This window comes from Aethalodelphis obliquidens, unplaced genomic scaffold (genome assembly GCF_003676395.1).
Source record: "Aethalodelphis obliquidens isolate GAN/ISIS:26980383/991018 unplaced genomic scaffold, ASM367639v1 scaffold10, whole genome shotgun sequence".
Classification (NCBI taxonomy): Eukaryota; Metazoa; Chordata; class Mammalia; order Artiodactyla; family Delphinidae; genus Aethalodelphis; species Aethalodelphis obliquidens.
The window spans coordinates 40,556,139-40,563,920 of NW_020837954.1; the positions used below are offsets into that span (position 1 = coordinate 40,556,139).

At 48.1% G+C, this 7,782-nt stretch overlaps 1 long non-coding RNA gene across 1 annotated transcript in view; it reads left to right on the forward strand.

The window, feature by feature from the left end:
• Nucleotides 1-3,461, forward strand: part of LOC113622885 (uncharacterized) — a 30,027-nt gene extending 26,566 nt beyond the window's left edge. The window contains exon 6 of the long non-coding RNA XR_003433708.1: nucleotides 856-3,461. This is a non-coding gene — a long non-coding RNA (uncharacterized LOC113622885). The remainder of the gene's footprint in view (nucleotides 1-855) is intronic.
• The last annotated feature ends 4,321 nt before the right edge of the window (nucleotides 3,462-7,782 follow it).

Consider the following 7,782-nt stretch of genomic DNA (forward strand, 5'->3'; position numbering starts at 1 on the left):
ATTCAAGCTTTTCCCTGGCTGTCTTCAAGCTGGGACATTGATCTTCTGCCTTCAGACTCAGACAAGAACTTACACCATTGGCTTTCCTGGGTCTTCAGATTGTCACCTGCAGCCTGTGGGACTCCTTGGCCTCTGACGCCACATATGCTAATTCCTTACAGTAAATCTCTCTATATTTATATATCTATGTATCTATATCTATATATCTCCTACTGGTTCTCTTTCTCTGGAGAGCCCAGTCTAATACAGGCCCACAATACTTTTAGGGGCCCATGAAAGTGTTTTAATTTAATTTTTAAAAATCAGAAGTAGAAGATGAATATAATATAATATAATATAAATGAATATATAAAAAATGAGTCAAGGCTGAATTATATTTGTCTTTATGACAATGTAGTCATAAAGTATAACCTAAAATATATGTTTTTAGAGGAATGGGCTATGAGGGCACAAGTGCCTAAGGCCCATGAAATGCATAAGGTGGTCCCACTCTCCCTCCACAGTGCCCCATCCTTGAGGGTTGGGGGTCTTTTTATCTGAGAACCAGTGTCCACCTATTGGTTCAGCGGGTTGACCAGGATGGTGTTTCTATGGCCTCGCACTGACCTTGAAGAAGAGGTTATTTCTGAAGCTGCTGTCTTGAGTTGTATCTATTAATAGAAGCGTGTGTGTCTAGTGGGGGTGGATCTAGCAGTGCAGAAGGCAGAGTAAACCAGAACCAGACATTCAAGAGCAATAGCTTCTCCTTCCGAAGAGGATAGCTGTCAGGGAGTGCCCTCCCTACCCACACCACCAGTTTTCCTCTGTGTCCTGTCCTGGATCTTGTCTAATTAGGTTACCCTCTCTCTCCTATAGACCCGGACTCAGTATTTAGTGAGCCTTTAGTGTGTCAGATACTGCTCAGGGCAGAGATCAACGACCTGATGCTCACAGCCTTTGCAGGCAAACAGCCTGTTAACAATCTAATGGAGCAGAGTACAAAGTGCTGTGGGAAGACCTGTTTTAATTCTGCCTGGATGAACCACGAAGGCTTCGTACGGGAGGGAGTGCTTGAACAGGGCTTGGGAGGATGATTTTGACCACAAATGTAGCCTCAGGGAAAAGGGGGGTGTGGACGTGTGCCCTTGCATCTGCCCACAGGGAAGAATTTGTGATGATCAGAAATGTGATAGAACCAACAGCAGTTACGTGAAATGAGTGCTGTCAGTTGTGAGCCCCAAATTACACCTCTGTTCTGTGACAGTGTAAAATGATTTCTTCTAGCCAAAAAAACAAACATAAATTAGAAGTACCCTGTCATAGAAGACCTACCAACGTCACAAAGCATTCTGTGCCCTACATTTTTGATCACCTGCAATCTGACAGGAAAAGAAGGGAAAGAAGTTCATTCCAAGCAGACGACATGGCACAGGCAAAGGGGAGGAGGGCCAGTGTCCTGGGAATGGCAGGAAGTCCTGTCCACTCAGAACCGGGGGCATAAGAATGACATGGCCCCAGTCGATCCTCTTACCCCCAATAGGGAAACAGGTACAAAGAAAGGGAGCATCGTTTTCTTTCATGGGAGGAGGGTGGCCTCTTAATGATGAGCATGCTAAAGTGCATGTCCAGAGTGTGTTTTTAGGGCTCTAGCTATAACCATCCTAGCTGATTTAGGAACTCCATAGTATAGTGTAGTATAACAACAACAACAAAATTGGTCTTTGTCCTAGGTTCCTGGCACAGAGCTTCCTTGGAAATTCCTGATAGGAGTGTCTTTTGCTATTCATAGCAGGCCCTTTTGAACACATCAGAGTTTATGCTAGTGAGGTGACTCAGGATGGGACCCCTAGAGATAGCTTCAGGATGGGAGCTGGTCACCCGAAAGACCAAACGTGGTAAGAGGGTGGGAATTTTCAGCCCCACCTCCCAACCTCTGAGGAAGGGAGGGGGGCTGGAGATTGAGTTATAAAAACTCTGGAACAGCAAGATTTGGAGAATGTCCGGGCTGGTGAACACATCGAGGTGCTTGGTGGGTGGTGTGCCCTGAGAGGGCGTGGACGCTTCACCCCTGCATACTTGGCCCTGTGTATCTCCTCCATTCAGCTCTTCCTGAGTTGTATCTTTTACAATAACGTGGTCATTGTAAGTAGAGCACTTTCCTGAGTTCTGAGTCATTCCAGTGAATTATAGAACTTGAGGGGAATTGTGGAAACCCCCAGACTTGTAGTTGGTCAGGTAGAAGTGAGGGTCATCTAGGGATTCCACTTGCAGCTAGCATCTAAAGCGGGGGAAATCTTGTGGGACTGAGTTCTTTAACTGGTGGGATCTGAGACTAACTCTAGGTAGGTAGTATCAGAATTGAATTGAATTATTGGAAACCTAGTTGGTGATAGGGAATTGGAGAATTGATATGGAAAAACAACATGTATTTGGTGTTGGAAATACGTGGAATATACGGAAAAAAACCCATGTGGCATCAGAAAAAAAAAACCCATGCATATAGAAATGGTCATTCACGAGGAAACATCATCAATCTTGTTTAAAGGAGACAATTTGCAAAGCCGCTCATGCAGTTCACAGTTTGCTTATAGCTAACGCAAATTCCTTTTGGCTTTAGAGCCAAGCTTGTGAGAGACGTTCACAAAAAACAGGGCTTCTCAGGGAAAAACTTGATATTCTGTTCAATTTAATGGCAAAGTGGGAGGCCCAGATAGAAGAACTGGAATGCACAAGTTCCCGGGTCTGTGTCCTCTCTGTCACTGGACTGGTACAAGAGGAGGGCTGCTGGGCCTTCATGACCTGGAAGCTCACCTGAGGCAGTTCCTTCTGGAAGGATATGGAAAGAAGCAGAGGGACCTAGGGTTCCAGTCTGGCTCTTCCACAGATGCCCTGCATGCCTTGGGCAAGTTGCTCCCATCTCGGGCTTCAGATTTTTCATCCGTAAAATGAGGGATACTGGGCTTGATGAATGCCTAGGTTTATCCAGCCTGAAGAGTGGGATTCCAGGGAGGGTGCCCCAGAGATTGCTGGAGGACACAGCAAAAGAGCGGGCATGGGGGTTTATCACATTGAATAACAATAAGTGTTGAGTAAAGGAATTTTTCAGAGAAGCAAACAGCCTCCAGATGACTCCTGGCCCGTCCCTGAGCCAGAAAATCAGAGAAACAGAGAGAGACTGGGTGCCGGTCAGCAGAGGCTGTGTGATTAGAAGGCCGTCCGGTTAATCACCCTACCCTCGGCGGTCCTGACTTCTCCCTCGTGTGTCCTTTCCCAGGATGGGCAGCACGGCACCACCTACTGCATTTTCAAGGGCCTGCTGCTCTGATGAACCATGAAGACCCCGAAAGCTCATTCAATATGCACGTGACATAGAGCAGGGAGGGAGAGCTGCTGTGCTGGAAGGTAGAAACAGGATTTAAAACTGTGCCCCCGGGGCTTCCCTGGTGGCGCAGTGGTTGAGAGTCCGCCTGCCGATGCAGGGGACGCGGATTCGTGTCCCGGTCCGGGAGGATCCCACATGCCGCGGAACGGCTGGGCCCGTGAGCCATGGCCGCTGAGCCTGCGCGCCCGGAGCCTGTGCTCCGCAACGGGAGACACCACAACAGTGAGAGGCCCGCGTACCGCAAAAAAAAAAAAAAAAAAAAACTATGCCCCTGGACTTGAAAGATGGGTTGAAGCTAATGAGATTATGTTTAATAAGGAGAAATGAGAAGACCAGGCTCGGATCCAAAAAAACCAACTAGATCAAGGGTTGGCAAACTACAGCCTGTGTGTGAAGTCCAGCCTGCAGCAGTTTTTGTAAAATTAGGTTGTATTGGAACACAGTCACATTCATTTGTTCACATGCTTTCACACTACAATGGCAGAGTTGAGGAGTTGCTCCGGGATCTTATGGTCCACAAAGTCTAAACCATTTGCTATCTATCTGTCTGACTCCTGAACTAGACAAGAAAGTTGAGAGGGGGAGATTCGAATTTATAGCAGCTCAAATGAAAAAGAGAAAGAGAGAGAGAAAATTAGTGTGTGATTATTTAGTCTGCATTAATAGTGTTGTAATGTTAAGACAAGGAACGTATTAGACAGATAGGTCTCCTTTAGCTGTAAGCGACCAAAAGTAATACAAAATTAGCTCAGCACAGGAGGACTGTATTGGAGGGAAGCTGTCAGAGGACCCTGACAGGTCTGAGCTATCAACTTGGCCCTGGGCCTCTATGTCAAGGAGGCTGGGTTGGGTCCAGTTGCCCCTTTCCCTGGTTTCAGGTGTGTATGAGCCTGTCAGCCATTGCACCAATGGAGCCCCTGATGGATGGACCGGGAGAGCAGGGAGGGGCAGCACCAGGGAAAACATCCTGGCATCCAAGTGAGATGGGGCATCTGCCAGAGGCTCCAAGCCCTGCGTGGGACGTTGCACAGGGACCACGCAGGTCCCTGGGATGCTGACTAGTTGAGTCCTTAACCACCTTCTCCTAGATTGAGCTGTTGCCTTCCTGCCCATCAGGGATGTATAAATAGATTTTACTTTTTCACCCAAAAGTTGCTTATGGATTTAGCTGCTCCTAATTTCGTGCCAGGTCGAGATGGTGTTCCTGTCTCTGTAGTGGTGGGTTAGAGGCTCAGAGCTGGGATGGGAAACTGCGGAGTAGAGAAGGTGCTGCTGAGTCAGATACGTACACGGGGCACTGCATCTGCCAGGCCTTGGCTGGGGCTCCCACGCTGCAGAGGGAGTGGCCTACGACCCAGGTTAAGAGATCAGTTGAGAGCATCAGGGGGACATGGGAGACAGCAAGAGTGGCTGTAATCATAGATCCTGGCTCTGCCACTTACCAGCTGACTGGCCTTCTGCAAATTAACTTCTCTGAGCCTCAGTTTTCTGATCTGCAAAATGGGGAAGAATCATACCTCCCTCTCAGGAGGATCTTTAAAAAGATTCCAGGGCTTCCCTGGTGGTGCAGTTGTTGAGAATCCGCCTGCCAGTGCAGGGGACGTGGGTTTGATCCCTGGTCCGGGAAGATCCTGCATGCCGCAGAGCAACTGAGCCCGCGAGCCACAACTACTGAGCCCACGTGCCACAACTACTGAAGCCCGTGGGCCTAGAGCCCGTGCTCCGCAACAAGAGAAGCCACCACAATGAGAAGCCCGCACACTGCAACGAAGAGTAGCCCCCGCTCGCCGCAACCAGAGAAAAGCCCACGCGCAGCAAGGAAGACCCAATGCAGCCAGAAACAATAAATAAATAAAACAAAATAATAGAATAAATAAATTAATTTTTTTAAAAAAAGCCAATTCCTCAGTTATACCAGCAAAGAGCAAGGGTTGGCTTGAAGGCAGCACGGGGTGGGGATAAGAGCCTGGCTTCTGGGCCAGAGTGCTTGCGTTCAGAGCCTGGCTGCTTGGCCCTGAGAGATGTATTTAACATCTCTGCTCTTCAGGTACCGAATCTGTAAAATAGACCTAGTCACAGTTAAATGCTTCACGCAATTGTTATGAGGATTTAAATGTTAAATACCTGCAAAGAACTTAGAACAGTGCTTGGCATGTAATACATGAGAGTCTGCTAAATACCCAGTGGACGTTCTTGCTCATCCTTTTAAACCCATGCAACTTTACCTGGCGAAATTCCTTTTTCGCATCTCATAAGAAAATCCTCCTTGACACTGTCATCCCTCCTTCCTTTTAAGGATGGCACTGTATATCCTTTTTTCCTTCATGTGGTACTAACTGCACAGTTATCTTCTGACCTTTCTTTTTTCCAGCCTTCTGGCTCCCTTCCCCTCCAGCACTCAGCAGAGACACCCCCATCCACACTCTTCTGTTAGCAACACAGGGCTTAGCTGGGGCTTCCTGAGTGTATAGAAATCCAAACACCTGTCCAGCACCACCATGACCTGAGGGCCCTCCATCCATTCATTTATCAAACGCTAAGGGGTCATCTATCACGTCCCTGGCACTGTACTAGGCACTGGTGGCACAGGATGACTAGCCAAGGTCTCTGCCCTCAAGGACCTCACAAATCGAGAGGCCAAAAATAAGAAAACAGATCATTAAAGTAGACTTTTGTAAGTTAAATGATGAGAGGAAGCCCTGGTCTCTTGGGAACACAAAGGAGGGGACTAACCTAGGCTGGCAGGTCAGGACCAGTGTCCTGGAGGAGGTGACGTCTCCTACAAAGGGCACCTGCCCTGGCCCAGGGCCCCTATTGAGCACATCTGGATGCTGCTGGCCATCTGCTCTGCTCAGGCCTCGCCAAGGGGGTGACGCAGTTTCATCCTGACCTCCTCACTCCCTGGCTGTCCTCAGTTTCTCCTTCTTGCATGCTCCCACCCACCGCCAGCCCTCTCACGTGGCCTCCACTCTTCCTGGAGTATCCTCTGTCCCCACTCTGACTCCCAGTCAATGACTTTCTTCTTTTAGCTCTTGGCTTACATGCAACTTCCTCCAGCAATCTTCCCCTGACCTCCCCGACTAGGTTAAATCCCCCACCCCTGGCCCATCATAGATGCTTGTAGAAGTTGGTACCCGTATTTTGTACCCCAAAATACACATGTGTGACTGGATAATTCCAATCTCTCCTACAGATCAAATATTGGGTTCGCCAAAAAGTTCGTTCAGGTTTTTGTAAGCTGGTATGAACACCCGAACGAACTTTTTGGCCAAGCCAATATAAGGTTGAATGAATAACTGAATGAATTAATGAATTAATTAAAATGAATAAGGCAGGACAATGTGTATGTTAATTTTGAGAGACTGAAAGTTACTGCTTCCTTTAAAGTAATTTATTTTTTATTTTATTTATTTATTTATTTTTTGCGGTATGTGGGCCTCTCACTGTTGTGGCCTCTCCGGTTGCGGAGCACAGGCTCCGGACGTGCAGGCTCAGCGGCCATGGCTCACGGGCCCAGCCGCTCCGCGGCATGTGGGATCTTCTTGGACCGGGGCATGAACCTGTGTCCCCTGCATCGGCAGGCGGACTCTCAACCACTGTGCCACCAGGGAAGCCCTATTTTTTATTTTTTTTTATTTTTGGCTGTGTTGGGTCTTGGTTGCTGTGCGCGGGCTTTCTCTAGTTGTGGCGAGCGGGGGCTACTCTTCGTTGCAGTGTGCAGGCTTCTCATTGTCATGGCTTCTCTTTTTGCATGCAGGCTTCAGTAGTTGTGGCACGTGGGCTCAGTAGTTGTGGCTCACAGACTTAGTTGCTCCGTGACATGTGGGACCTTCCTGGACCAGGGCTCGAACCCCTGTCCCTTGCATTGGCAGGCAGATTCTCAACCACTGCGCCACCAGAGAAGCCCTACAGTAATTTATAATAATTACTTATTTATACTAGTTATCACTTATCACATATAACAAACATTGCAAAAGAGTTCATTTGTTTGTTCATTCATTCATTCACAAATATTAATTCAGCACCTGCTTTGGGTCAGGCACGGTTCTCACACTGGGACGAGAAAGCAGTGAAAGGGTTAAACATGCGCCCTGCCCTCTGGACCCTACATTTGGATAGAGAAGACAGAGAATAAAGAGACAAACACACAAAGAAACCAGACTTCGGAAAGTGACTGGTTGTCACAACCCCACAGCTGCAGACCTTCACAGCTTGTCCTGTCCTTGAGGATATCACAATGAGAAAGATGACATTGACTCAAGAAATACAGGAAACCTTGGGAAGGTCAACCAGTTGTCCGGACTCGAGCCTCTTTGAACTCCTTAGCACAGGCCAGCCAGGAGTTGTGGGTACCAAATGTCCCAGGAGCAGCAGGCGGGCTGGGCTAGGAGATGATGGAACACCTGAGGCCCTGGCTGGTG